This window comes from Cupressus sempervirens, chromosome 5 (assembly GCF_028749045.1).
Source record: "Cupressus sempervirens isolate cs-2001-9-10 chromosome 5, ASM2874904v1, whole genome shotgun sequence".
Classification (NCBI taxonomy): domain Eukaryota; kingdom Viridiplantae; phylum Streptophyta; class Pinopsida; order Cupressales; family Cupressaceae; genus Cupressus; species Cupressus sempervirens.
In genome coordinates this window covers 25564163-25579842 of record NC_143122.1, presented here as the reverse complement: position 1 = coordinate 25579842, position 15680 = coordinate 25564163, and positions in this window count along the sequence as shown.

Genomic DNA, 15680 nt, shown 5'->3' with positions numbered 1-15680 from the left:
TCATTGGAAAATTGCAACATATAACATATAGAAGATTTGATATTGCTTTATCTATAGGGATAGTTTCAAGAGTCTCTGCTAATTTCAGGGAGAATCATTTGATGGTTGTAAAGAGAATAATGAGATATCTAAAAGGAATAGAGAAATATGGTCTATATTATAAGAAAAATGAGAAATTTGAATTAAGATCTTATATTGATGCTGATTGGACTGGAGACATTGATGGAAAAAAGAGCACCAGTGGAGGACCATTTTTCTTAGGAAAGAGGTTGGTTACATGGAATAGTAAGAAACAAAGCTACAACTCACAATATACTGCTAAAGCTGAATATGTTGCTACTGCTATAAATTGTACAAACATTATATGTATCAAAAAAATACTCAAAGGTATGAAGGGAGAAATTATTGAACCAGTGATACTTTATTATGATAATACAAGTGCTATAAATATATCAAAGAATTTTTTGATGCAAAAAAAGACTAAACACATTGCAATCAATTATCATTACTTGAGAGAATTAGTTCGAGATAAAGAGGTGAAGATGGAATATGTTAACCCAAAAGAAAAACTTGCTGATATCTTCACAAAAGTATTACCTAAGGATGCTCATGAGGATCTAAGAGGTAAACTAGGGGTAATACCCCTATCAAAGGCTATCTAAGTAACAAAAGGAGTGCTCTACATCAAACAAGCTGATTGTCATATGTTACAAATTGATGCAGTGGATCTTACTTGAGGAACTGCCTAAAGTAATCAAAGCGGTGGAATAAAAAATTAATCACAAGCAAGGTGATAGAGAGAGAAACTAAAGAAATTCATATCTACATATTAAAATGACAAGTCTTTAGAATTATTGTCAAAGAGGGAGCTATTGTAGAAAGAGGAAGGTATACAAAGAATGAGAAATATACAGCTTAGAGGGAGATATATAATATAGGAAAAGAAACTAAGATGGAGAAATCCTAACTCATAGTATGATGGACAAATTTTGACTACTGAAACATAAAGTGTATCTGCTAACTGCATCTACCTAGCGAGAGGAAGATAATGTAGAAGGAGATATAAGAAGAAATTCAGAGGGAGTCATAAGGATGACACAACATAGTTTTGTAACCTATTTCAAAACATGAAAGTTACTGATAGAGGGAGAGATTTCAATATAAGGAATTATTTTCTTTTTGGTATTTTGTTGGTCTTACTGATTTAACCTAGTAAATTTGGTTCATCAGTTTGGTTTTCCATCAATGCCAAAGAGGGAGATTGTTGAAAATAGATTGATACACGTATGATAAATATGTTTCAATCATTGTTTTGTCACTGATGTCAAACCTGTTGTTTGCTAGTAACACGCCTTCTTACATGATTCAAGTACTATCATTTATTTGATTGATGAAGAGGATTTGATCAAAAGATGTATCAATAGCACCTAGAGGAAAGGTTGAGTTATGATATGAACAGTACAAGAATCAACTAAGATAATGGTAGCATAGTGCATTGATAATCTACTTAAGGTTGCAAAAGATTGGTTACACTAAGAAAGTTTAGAAGAACAAGTCTAACAAAGTTTGTCTATAAAGTTTGACCGAGTGGATAGTAGGTGCCGAGAAAAGTCAATGCAAACTGAGCATAAAATTAGTTGGAGTTGAGTAAAATTTTATTTAGTATATGCCAAGTGACACAGTGGATGCTGAGTAAATTTTAGTTGATTCTGAGCACCAATAGACATTAGTTTATGCCAAGTAATTTTATAGAAGATGCTGAGCAACACAATATGTGCTGAGCATCAGAAGCAAGTAAATGCCGAGTGTCAACATTACTTGAAAGATCATGAAGTCGATAGATCTGAGCTGACAAGTTTTTTTTCTTGGATTGTGTGAACCATGTGGAAGATAAGATTGATGAGCTGGTGGCACAAAATCCATTGTAAACCATTTTGAGGGAAATTCAAAGAGGATTGAAGGAGAAGTTTCTGGAAAGGGATGAAATGAAATAAGGGGTAGATTCATTGAATCCTACCCAATATTTCCTAACCCTAAATTGGATGATGGAGAATGAATGACAAAAATATCTTAATTTCTTATTTATAGGGATGGCTAGTTAGAAGCAAAGGTTTTCATGTACAAGAACCTAAGGAAGACAATGAGTCTAGGGTATTGCTTCATTAAGTGACCTAAGTAAAGAGTTTGCATTGACATTATAAGAAAGAAGGCTTAAGGGTATGGATGCTTGAAGGGTGAACAAGCTATCAAAGCTAAAATTTGAAAAGCCAAGAAGAATGGAAGATTGAAATAGAGATCTATAATCTGCAAATGGAGTTGTAAGTTATTATCAAATCAAGACTTATTATTACTCTCTAACAATTGTAATCAGTCTAGGGTAAATCCTTTGGATTAAGGTTGACCTAACAGTCATTTGTAAATCCTTTAACCAGGTGACATTCCAAGTGAATGGTCTAAAGTCCTCTAACAAGGCTCACTCCTAATAGGGTGATTGAAATCCTTTAGCCAGGTCACATTTAATAGTGTGCATTGTAACCTTTAACAGGGTTGACCTTTCATAGGGTATCACTTTAGAAGAGTGAAAAAGAGTAGCATGTTACTGGTGGTTTTTCCCAAATTGGGTTTGCACGTGAATCATTGTATCAAGTGTGTTGATTTAATATGTTATGTTTGATGTTTACATTTTTGCAAATTGATTTGACAGTAACCTACAAGTTTTAAGTCATTGCATAATCTTATGGATGCATGCATGGTGATAACTGTTTTATGGGTTCATTAAGCTGTGAAAAGTTTTAATTGTACATTTGGACTTTTAATAACTAATTCACAACCCCTCTCAATTATTCTAAATAATTCCTACACACTTTTCAAACAAGACAATGGACATGATGGAAGATGTTTTAAATGCAATAAACTTGGTCATAGGGCTAAGGAATGTTAGAGTAATGCAAAATCTATACCCTTTCTTGGATAGTTTTTTACATGTTGAAAATATGCACACAAATATAAGGAATGCAAATCAAGATCCAAATTGAAGCTAAGACCTAAGAAATCAAAATTAATCATGTGCTTCAAATATAATATATTTGGACATATTGCAAAGAATTGCAATTGAAGATCAATCTAAATAATCAAAGGTATGTTAATTAAAATATTGTTTGTTATAATTTCAATAACTATGGATGTTTTTCTAGTAATGGAATGAAAGGAATTGGATCAATATAGAAGGACTATGATTATAAAGGCAATAAATTTGATGTAAGTAATGTTAGAAGTAAAATGAACAAAGTTTGGATAAGTAAAGAGCATATTGATGCTTCTAGACAAATCACAATGCTTTTTGTGTTAGCCCCAGCTGATAATGTTATTAATGTATGTGTAAGAGTCATATTAGTTATCATGTTGCCATTGATGTCAAGCCTTAGTTGGTCATACATTATGCTAATTCAGTAGAATGCCATATCCTTTGATTGATGAAGAGGAATTGAAGAAAGTATGATGATGTAAGTGATGATAAACGTATGGTATTCAAACAATATGTACATGCAAGATAGTTTAGTTATGAATGAAGGGATACAATGTTAACTAGGCTACTACTGTTGTCACTGATCAGATCAAAAGAAGTGAAGGAACATAGTGTTAATTGAGTGATTTTTGTGTTAAATGAGTCTAGTATTGAGTGAGCAAAATGAAATGTTCATTGAGCATGAACTTGAAGACCAATTTTAGAAAAGATTAAATCTAAGGATGAAAGTTTGGCAAAAATTAAGAATGTTCGATAAATTTCAAGGATAAGGATAGAGTTATGAGACAAGTGTTTGGAGAAATTCAAATAAGATCTAATGGTGAAGATTTATCAATTTGAAATGGAGAAAATTTTTTAAGGTGAAAGTCTACTTTTCAAGCTTGTAGATTCAATGGATCTGAACCTGATGGAAATCTACATTTGTGATTAAATGACAAAAAATGGAAGATTTTGAAATGACAAAATTTTCCTATTTAAAGGGAAAAAAAATATAATTATGATTGTTGATTATTGTTGATGTTGGTCTTGTTGATTGAGTTGAAGGTTTAGAAGAAAAGATAAAGTAAACTAAGAAGAACAATAATGAGAAGATCAAGCAAAGGAAGTGCTAAGTTGAAGTGTAAAGTGTATGAATTGGCTAGAAAGGGATCAAAAGAAAGAAATTGAGATAAGTAGAGATTTGGAAAGCAAGGTCTAGTGCAAAAACCTAACATATTATTTCATTGTTACTTTCTTACCATTGTAGCAGAAAAATATCTTAATCAAGTGGACTTAATAGTCTTTTAAAAATCTATATGGTAATAATCAATAGTAATGTTTGTAAGTCCTTAAGAGTAGGCCACTCTTGAGAAATATCAAGGAGTGATAAGATCTAGATGATATTTGGTATAGTTCCTCTATCAATGCCAGAATAAAAATGTATATGTAACCTTTAACAAGGTTGGCTCCTAAAAAAGCTCACTTCCGAAGAGTGAAAATATTTAGGTTGTTGGTTCCTAGATGGTTTTTCCCTTTATAGGGTTTCCACATCAAATAATCGTGTCAAAATATGTGAGTCATTATTGTGTTGCATGTTTATTTCAAGTTAACTATTTAATGTTGCAACTTGGTATAAGATAAATAATTTCTCTGATACTCGATATATTAAGAACATAAAGTTGACCATTTGATGCAAAGTTTTTATCAGTTAATATTATGATGTTAGATTTGTCTACCAAGTTAATGATCTAAAAATTTATAAAGTTTAAGTTGGAACTATTTTCAAGGCTTGTAGGATAACTAGTTATAACTGATTCATCCCCCTTTTAGTCATCTAACATTTTGGTGTGGATCCATCTTCATATTGCAATTAGGCTATTCGAACTAATGGGGATTTTTCATGAAAAAAATTATTTGAACCATGAATTAAGATTGTATGGAATGTGAAGAAGATATCATCTTTGAAATAACAATAAGAAGATATGTTTAGAATTGTTGATACTTGTCATGAACACATCAAGGATCTCTAGTAATTATATGCTCACTAATTATACATATCATATTTATTTGAGAAGACAAAGTATGAGATATTGAATGAGCTTATTTAATCAATTTTGGAGTTGAATAGAGGTTTTTTTTCTTTATTTAACACCACATCTTCTTGAGTTCAAGAAAAGAATAGTACAAAGAGAGAATTGACAGAGATTTGTGGCTACTAACATAATTTTAAAGAAACCCTAGTTGGTTAAAAATGTAATTATCCTCCATAAATCTTGCTTATCTTTTCAACATATCATGAACACCCCTTATATAGTTAGGGTTTTGGAGATGACAAGGAATAAATTCAAATTGCCCCCATTAAAAATCTTTGGAAAATAATTTGGAAGGTGTATTTTCTCATGCGTCATATAGATTTTTACATGTTGAGGATATTTGAGCTTATATTCATTACAAGTTAGATGAGATTAGAAGCACATATATCCATAGGCAGTGTGATTTTTTATTTGATGATGAAGTCTTTAAAGATGAGTACCAAAAGTTAAAGGATATTAACTTAATTCAATATATAGACTTTGTCAAGTTTAGATAACTAAAATGGATAAGGATTATTGAAATAAAAACTCAAGACAAATTTTTGGTTAGATGGTTAGTCGATTAAAATAACCAAGAGCTTATTCATGAGGTTACTAACTTTAATACTACTGAAGAGGAATTAGAATTAAAACTTACCAAGCATAAAGTTATTATAGACGTAACCAAATCATGATAAGATGGAAGAAAAATGATTGTAAGTGACATTTTTCAACCTGATGCAAAGATAATATCTACGGTTCTTGGATATAAAGTATATTATTCTAGTAGACTAAATTCAATTTTAACTACAATTACTTATATTTCTTATTGTAAGTCAAGATTGGAAATTCAATTTGACATATGTGATATTCTAAGGAAACAATTGATTTAAAACCTTGGAAAGATCAAGAGAGACCAATCCTAGATATTCAAGTTCAATTCATTAATTTTTCTCATATTTATATACTTGATGAAGTTGATTACCAGAATGACATGGTAGAAAAATGTCCCTACAACACTTCAAATTTCTCAATTCTAGAAAATGTAGGACAATGATCACACACACACACACACACACACACACACACACACACACACACACACACACACACACACACACACACACACACACACACACAGAGTTGGCACTCAAAATTGTAGCCCAAATTTTGAGTGCCGTTGGAGAAATTAAGCACTATAAATGCTTTTTGATGAGATTGTACCTGGTTGTACTTTTGAGCCCCATGAGGTTTTCAATACTTCTAACACCTTCCATTTAGTGCATCTACCTGTTCCATGAAGTTAAATTGTTGTTCTGAGTCATTTGGCGAAGTCTTGATTTGAGCAAATGTCAATTCTACATTTTTCACCTATCAAATAGCGACAGGAGGCTATGTTTGCAAGTGAATATCTCGCACCCAAAAATGTTTTAGGACTCACCACTTTGGGAGTTTCTAGTATCTATACCTAAGAACTTATGTTTTAGATTTCAAGCCATTTCAAGTTTTTTAGACTAGGTTTTGAATCCCTCAAAGTTGGTAGTTTACTGTTTTAACACATTTGCAAATTGCACACATTTCTGGGAAGCCGTGTTTGACATGTAATAACTTTTGACCAGTTGATCAAGAGGCTGAAATTCTTTTTGCGTTGCATTTTAGATGTTAGGGACTTGTTATGTTTCAAGTTTCAAGTCATGAAGAATCTATTTGATCAGTTTTCAAATCTGATTCCAAAAACAATTTCTATCTTTTTATTGGTGTCGGTATTTGCAGATTGTTTGGTACCCCTATTCAAGACGTCATAACTTGAGATCTGTGATAGGTGAGATCAAACATATTGTATCATTGTGTTTTCCACTAAAAATACTTCAAGCATGCCAGTTTGCAAGTCATGACGAATCCATTTGCACATTTTTCGAGGTCAATTCCATTTGCAAAAAATGTTTTTTGTCAATGTTTCCAGTTGTCCAGTAGCCCACTGTGACTGCTCGCCATTTGTGTCTAGTTATTCATCATGAGCCCAAATCATAGATCCATACTCTCATCATGATAGAGAACTGATATCCTAGTTTTTGTCTTCCCAAGTGTCAGTTTACCTAGTTTTCAAAGCCAATTCTGAATGAGATTTAGTGTTTTCTGACATGTTTTGATGCAGGCAGTTCTAAGAGATCAACTTTGAAAGAGAATATATTTTGACCTCAAATTCATCATGAGACAAGATTTAACATGGTAGAAGTGTGTGGAACAAAGAGTCAGTATGTTAGATTTTAGAGCCTAGTCAGAGGTTCAGGTTAGTTTTTAAGGCCAGTCAAGGGACCTCTTGGCGCAAAAGTGATAGGTTGCAAAAAGATATAAAATGAGCTTTAAGTGTTGTTTCAGTGATGGATTTTCTTTGCAACCAGTTCAAGATGATTGGTAGATCAATCTAAGATGTTCAGTCATTCAAAAACAATTTTTTTTTTAGTCGGACCTGCTTTTGGGCCCAACTAGTATTAGACTGACATACATCGGGGCATTAAAATTTCCGTGAAAGGATTTTAATGGTTGTCATCATTATGTGTTTTGTGTGAACATGTATTTTCCTTAGGGTTAAATGGAATACTGGATCACATACATACCAGAAATGAAAGAAGATTGTTGCTATGACTTATCTGTATGAAATATAGTTTTAAGGCGAGACTTTGGTACTACAATATTCTATCAAATCTGAACAATATATAAAATTTAGTGGTGGCTATATAAATCTTCTTAATGGTAATGTAAACCAAAAAAAGTATGGTAAAGATACGCCTTATAGTGCAATGTTTCATCCTAACATATGTGGTACACAAACAAAGAAGCTTCATACAATAGTGTCATAACAAGGTTGGTAGAAGCAAAAGCATCAGAAGATAAAAAAAACAACATGTAGAATGACATGTTCATGACTTACTAAAATTTATCATTCAAATACTACGTTTCTTGATGGCTTTCAAGGCCTCAGCTGACACAAATCATAGAATCACTTCTTGGAAAGGCAATGATCCTTGCAATGGCAAATGGTTTGGTGTGCATTGTGAAAACAAGAGGGTAATTCATCTTGTACTGGAGAACGCTGGTTTTGCAGGTCCAATGGATTCTTTAGCCAATCTAGACTAGTCGAGAGTTTTTTAGCCTAAAAGGGAATTCTTTGAATGATACCATGCCAAACTTGACTAAGTGGAGAAGCATGAAATTGTTGTTTCTCTCATACAATAACTCTTTTGGCCCTCTACCTTTATCCATCTCATTGTTGGATCAACTTTGGAAGCTTTGATATCTCAAACAATGTTTGCAAACAAATTCCACAATGTGATAAGACGCACCAAGATAGAGGCATTTCCAAAGGCAATCTCCATGCCTTGTTAAAGAATGTCCATGTAGGCAAGAGGAATCAACAATTAAAAAGAAGTTGCTGTAGTTTTAAAGTGAGGGAAAGGCGCCCACATTGAAGGAAGGAAGCGACATTATAATAGCAAATCCACGCAATTAAAAGAAATTTCCATGTTCTAAAGAATCTTTCCAATTAAAAGGAAGCTCACATCTATAGAAATGAAGGAGATAGACCCCATGCATGCCTTTCAAGCCAAGAAAATGTATATATTGCCAAGAATAGATAAAAACATAGACAAGTAAATAGAGCAGCTCACGCAAGGAGAGCAGGGAGCCCATGATTTTTAGCAGGAGAGTTTATGCCAAAAAGAAATGAGCCCCTGCAAAGAAATGAAGTCCCCCACATGTGGAAATAGAAAATATAGAGAAGACTTAGGCAACAAGAATAGAGACTAGGTCAAGCAATCCACGCCATCAGCCAGAAACCTGCAGACATAAAAAGGAGACCAGCACATGGAATATTGTTTTGGTTTGTTCTGCAACACAATAGTTGGTTTTACATAGCAGGGTTTAGGGTTTTAGGTAGGGTATGTATAGGGTTTGATCCTATGAACTCTCATATTTAAGCTAGTGAGAGGTCAACGCTTCTTTGAAAATCTGCTATTCATTAAGTAGGGAAAAATGGCTTTTGCCAATAAATATGGAAGCCTTTTAAGGCGATCTGTTACAAGGCACACTAGTTCAATTGCCTCAGCATCCATGCCTTCCATATTTAATGCTGTGAGCTACATGTCATCTTCAAAGCTTTTCATAGGAGGGCTAGCTTGGGGGGTGGATGATTCATCCCTAAGAGAAGCATTCAATGACTTTGAAGCAAGCGTTATCCTAGATAGAGATAGTGGTAGATCAAGAGGCTTTGGTTTTGTTAGCTTTACTAACATTGATAAAGCTACAAGTGCAATGTCAATAATGGATGGAAAGGAAATTCAAGGTCATAGTGTTTGCGTTAACTATGCCATAGAGAAACAGTCTAGCACAATTATCCCACATCCATGCTACCAAGGGATATTTTTGTTTTTAAATACAATCCCACACCATTAAGAAATGTCTTGAAGAATGTGGTCTTTTGTGGACATAAAGCCTTGTGTAGGGCCCCACCTCGAGCGATAGAAGCTAAATTTTGAATGAATTCGCAGAGATGCTGATGTGCGCCCAAAACCCAGATGGAAGGAGATGATGACATGTGGCCAAAATTTGTAGTGGGTGCAAGCCCGCAATACCAAGATGCTCACGAGTTAAATAATGCAGAAATGCCCCTAATTGACATGTGGCAGTGGGTCTTGCTCAGAGATGATGTGGTGCCCAAAATCCAAATGCAAGGAGATGATGACACATGGCTTCATCCGACAACAAGCGCATCCCTGCAAAACCAAAGTGCTCACTGGTTAAATAATGTGGGCTTGCGGGAGGTTGACACATGGCATTAGGCTCATAGTAGATGTTGACATGGTAGTCTAATGGCAGGGATACAGAGGCAGAGCAGTCACAAAGTGCCACATGGCACTCGATCAAAATTGGATTGACCTGAATGGAAATAAAGGGAAAAAATGATTTAATTAAAATGATTAAATTTTTTTATCATTTTCTTAAATTTTTTTCAAATGTTAAATTTTCAAAGCATGCAGACCTGTGTTTCATACCAGGGGAGTCTTTTTCAAACTAACTCTTGAGGGGTTTCTGGTAGGTGAATATAGTGATGTTATATATCGTCAAAATTGTGAGAAGATGAACTTTTCAATTTTGAGGTCAATTTTTACATAGGAAGTAGCTGGTTCATGCTACAAGAGGTTTTCTTCTAGATTCCTATTGTGCAACCAAACTCAGGTATTGATGATCAATTTTGATTTTAAATAGGGTAATGACCTGAATGTTGGTAAAAGACAGTAAAAATGCAGTTTGAGGCGAATTTAACTACTTCCAAATCAGTAAAAACTCAAAATTTCACCAAATTTTCATAAAGCAAATCAGATATTTTGGATGCAAAAAAAGTTTTCATCATTGAACAGAGGATATTTTCAAGTTTGTTACAAGAAATGATGAAAACCAAATCAAATCAAAGAGGTAGAAAGATGAAAGAGGTGATTCAGTTGCAAGAGATAGACTTCCAAGTGGACACATTTTGTCTTTAGGTCAGATCTAGGAATTCATTCATCCTATATCATTCTTTCTTTCTTTCATTGTAAGGGTTGGAAAATTTGGAAAGTTTCTTTGGTATGAAGATAGTTAGTAGGACTGGCCCTAGAATTGATGTATTCTAAATGGAAGACCTAGGATGTGCTTGTTCCAGACCATGAAGCTTTTGCTTTGGCTATGATACCCCATTCCCATCCCATCGATTTCTCATTCCTGCCATTTTCTCTCTTGTATGATAGCATATGTTATTGTATAGTCTAGTTTATTAGGTGATTTGTGAGTCATCTCATGTATTTTCATGTGTTATTTCAAGGAAATTAATATAGTGAGTAGCAGGTGTTTAGTTTTAGTCTAAATCTTGTCTCCTTTCTCAGTTGAGTTGTGATGTTTTATGGTCTTTGAACAAAGAGCCTAGATCATAAGTACAGTCCCTTAAGGCTATATGTTGCTTCATTGTTGCTTGTAATTCAAGGAATTATGTAAATGCTTTAGAGATTTAACAAGGTTGCAGTTTTATTGAGGGGGATATCAAGTAAGAATGAGATTTAGATCGAACATTGATGTCTATTTATAAGGTGAATGGATAGATCATATATTTGAATATATAAATAAGTATCAGATATAAAAAATACATGAGGGAGATTCATGAATTTTCCCAATGGATTAGGCACTGATCAGTTATAGGGTCATTAAGTTGTTGTCTCTACATGGTTTTCATCCACTTTCCCCACCCACATAAAATCAAATCAAATTCAAATCATCTTTTCAATTTTATGTTGAAGAGCTAGAACAGTTTAACCCTCACTCATCTTATGAGATTCATAGATTTGCATTTAGCTATTGTAGATCTATGTCTTTTCTTAAGCCATTAGGAGATATAAGAGTTTAAAATCTTCTTAATAAATTCAGGGATATGTTTTTGCATTGGTACGGTATCAATTGAATCTCAGGTCCACCCGCCTAGGTTTTGCAGAGCCTAAAGTAGAAGAAGGGTCAAGCCTTATAGTTGGCCTAGTGTCTGAAATGACATGTTTAAAATGGGAGTTAGCTGCCCCTAGATATGTCATATTCTAATTGGGATAATTGAAAAATCTCCAACATTTTCAAACACCAACACACACATAGTTGAAAATAGTTATTCAATTGTATATTGTCATTGATGTTACACAAATGTCACATTTTATTGCTAGTAGTAATCGAGCTCAGAAGGCTCCAATATCCCCTGAGCATAATTCAAAAGGTACCAAGTTTAGAGATCTAGTGTAAACTAAGTTAGGTTGGTCAATGAAGGATTCCAATGTAAACCAAGTCAAGCCAGTTACCAAAAGAGTTCAATTTAAACTAAGTTAGGTCAGTTACCAAAAGAACTTAGTGTTAACCGAGTGACTCAATTTTAGTGTTAGTTGAGTTACATCAAAATCTTTATGTTAGTTATGTAATTATTGCTAGACAATCTAGTGGATGTTAATTATTTATTTGAAAGGGTATTTAAGCTAACTTGGCATTGGGTTTCATATATATGAAAGGTTAAGTCGTGGATTGAATCATGGAATTAAGAAGAAGATAATAAGATGCAAATTAAAAGGGATATTTGATTAAGGGCAGAACATCCAAGGAGATGCAAAGAATATTATGATCTAGGAGGATCTAGAGTATAAGCTAAAGAAGTGATTTGAATCTAAAAATAAGTTTATTCATCAATTAGGTCAATCATTGTTACTCTCTAAAATTTTAACAATGAAGAAATCTCTTGACAGAGTTGACTTAACAGTCATTTTGTAAATCCTCTAACAAGGTGGCATTTCTGATTAAAGTGTCTTAAGACCTCTAACAAGGCTACTCCTAATAAGATGATTAAAATATTTTAATAGGGTCACAATTAGTAGTGTGTTTTGTAACCTTAAATAGGGTTGAATCCTAATAGGGCTCACTTTAGAAGAGTGAAAAGTTGTAACTAGTTGCGTTGGTGGTTTTCCTAAATTGGGTTTCCATGTTAAATCTTGGTGTCTCATGTGTTCATGTTATTTTGTTACTGCTTTATCTTTCTAGAAATAAGTTACTAAAGGTTAATACACATTATTATATTAAGATTTCTTTGTTAACCAAGTTATAGTGTATATCTAGTTCTAATCACATTGTGCAAGGATTTGGCTTAGAAAGAAGTTTGTATTGACATGTAAAGGATTTGGAATTGTTTTAACTGTAACTAATTCACCCCTCCACTCTTAGTTACTCCTCTTATATTTCCAACAATTTTTATAAGAGAATTTGGTTCTTGCAAGAAAGGTTTCAAAGGCCTAAGATAAAGATCAAATATGTCTTATAGAAGAGAGATCCCTAAGATTAACAAAGAGAACTTTTCATCATGGCAAGAATTGATAAAGCTACATTTGGGAACCATTGGAGATACAATTCTACACTTCTTAGAGAATCAATGTGTGGCACCTCCAAAGTCCTTAACTATGGATTAGATGGTGGACATGAAGAATCACAACACAACGATGATTGCTATTGCTACCTCTCTCAACTACTCTAAATTTGATGAAGTAAAAGATTTCCCTACTAGACATGTGGAAATAGCTAGAAAAAATCTATGGAGGAGATGATAATGTGAAAAGAGCCAAAGAAGAGAGTCTAAGAGGCTAGTTTGATCAAATGAAGATGAAAGAAGATGAGAACATTAAATAATATAGTGAAAGAATCAAAGCAAGTGTAAGTGCAATTAGAGTTATAGGAGGAAAAATAGATGATACTACAATAGTCATCAAGGTATTAAGAACTCTTCCTCCTATTTATGCAATCAAAGTTTTAGCTATTCAAGAGAAGAGATGTGATCCCAAAAATGATATAACTTTGGATGTACTAGTGGGAAGATTGACAACTTTTGAGTTGGATAACTTTGATAACTATCTTCCTAACACTAGCAACATAGAATCAACATTCAAAGCCAAACCAACTCTTTGTAAAAAGGAAGAAAACTCAATATAAAAATAGATTGACATTGAAGAAGAAGAATATTCAGATGATGAACTTGAAGCTATTGAAGCCCTGCTTGTAAGAAGGTTACCAAAAGGCAAAGGTAAATATAAAGGAAAAATTCCATTGATTTGTTCCTCTTGTGAAGAAGTTGGTCATATTACTGCAAGATGTCCAAAGAAAGAAAGAAAAGATGATAGAAAATCCAACAAGTACAAATGCAAGAAAGATTTCAAGAGCTAAAAAGATGATAAAGATAAAGGTAAGAAATCTTGTTACATTGCTAAATATTTTGACAGTGATGGTGAAGATGAAATGGTATATATTGTTGTTAAGGATGTATCAGATGATGAGGAAAATGAAAAGATGACACGTATCTCTTGTGTTAGCAAGAATGATACATGGATAATGGATAATGGTTTCTCTAATCACATGACTGATGAAAAAACTAAATTTGGACACTTGGAACACTATGATGGTGTTATATTTGGAAACAATGAATTATGTTATGTGAAAGGAAAAGGATGCATTGCACTGATTGATGGACTCAAATGTGACAATTCTTATTGGGTTGAAGGACTAAGACACAATATTATGAGTGTGGCACAACTAAACAACATTGGATACAAGGTAGAACTCATGAATGGGAAAGGCAAGTTGCTAGATAGTAAAGGAAACCTAGTTGGAATTGGAAATCAAACTACCTATAGATCCATGATTGGGAAACTTTAGTATATGGTTCACACAAATCCTAGAGAAAATCATATGATGTCAGTCAAAAGAATTATGAGATATCTAAAAGGCACTCAAGACTATGGTCTATGGTACAAGAAAGGAGGAAACTTTGAGCTGAAATCTTTTATTGATATAAATTGTGCTGGAAGCATTGATGATAGGAAAAGCACCAGTGGAGGAAAATTATTTCTTGGAAAGAGGTTAATATCATGGACAATCAAGAACCAAAATTTCATCTTTTAGTCTACAATAGAGGTAGAATATGTTGCCGTAACAATTAATTGTTCCAACATAGTTTGGATCAAGCAATTGTTGTCAAGAATGAAGGAAGAAATCAAGGACCCAGTGGTCATTTACTATGATAACATAGGTGTAATCAACATATCGAAGAATCCAATGATGCACACCAAGACAAATCACATTGCAATCAAGTGTCATTTTCTGAGATAATTAGTTCAAGATAAAGAGGTTACATTGGAATATGTGAACACAAAGGAGCAGGTTGCTGAAATACTCACCAAGCCATTACCTAAGGATTAAGTTAGGGATCATTACCCTATTTAATGCTCACTAGAGTATAGATTAGTGATGCATCAACCAAACTATATTGAAGATATATCAAGTTGATGCAATAATTTCATAGCTTATTGCATATGAATTAGTACATTAGGTACATTGAAAATTTATGGTATAAAGTATTTGGCATTTGATGTCAAAGAGGGAGAGATTGAATAGATTGTAACATGATCATATCAAAATAATTTAGGGATAGATTGATTTTTTTCATGAATCAAAGGAAGTTATGTATGATTTGGGGGAGATTTTGATCACATAGAGTCTGATGTTAGAGGGAGTTTTCATGGTTGAAAATTAGACTAAAATTCTATAAATCATTCTAACATTATCCTAATTCTATGGTTGAAAATTAGAGTAAAATTCTATAAATCATTCTAAAATTATCCTAATTATTATAAAATTATATAAATCATTCTACTACTCTAAGTTTTCTTTACTTATGACATGTTGTGTTGCCATCTATTCCAAAGAGGGAGATTTCTGAAAATACTTATTCAATTGTATATTGTTATTGATGTTACACAAATGTCACATTCTATTACTGGTAGTAACCAAGCTTAGAAAACAACAGTATTAGCCAAGCATAATTCAAAAGGTACCAAGTTTAGAGATCTAGTGTATACCAAGTTAGGTTAGTCAATGAAGGATTCCCGTGTAAACTAAGTCAGATTGATTACCAAAGGAGTTTAGTGTAAAACAAGTTAGGTCAGTTACCATAGGAACTTAGTGTTAACCTAGTGACTCAGTTTTAGTGTTAGCCAAGTGAATTTTTT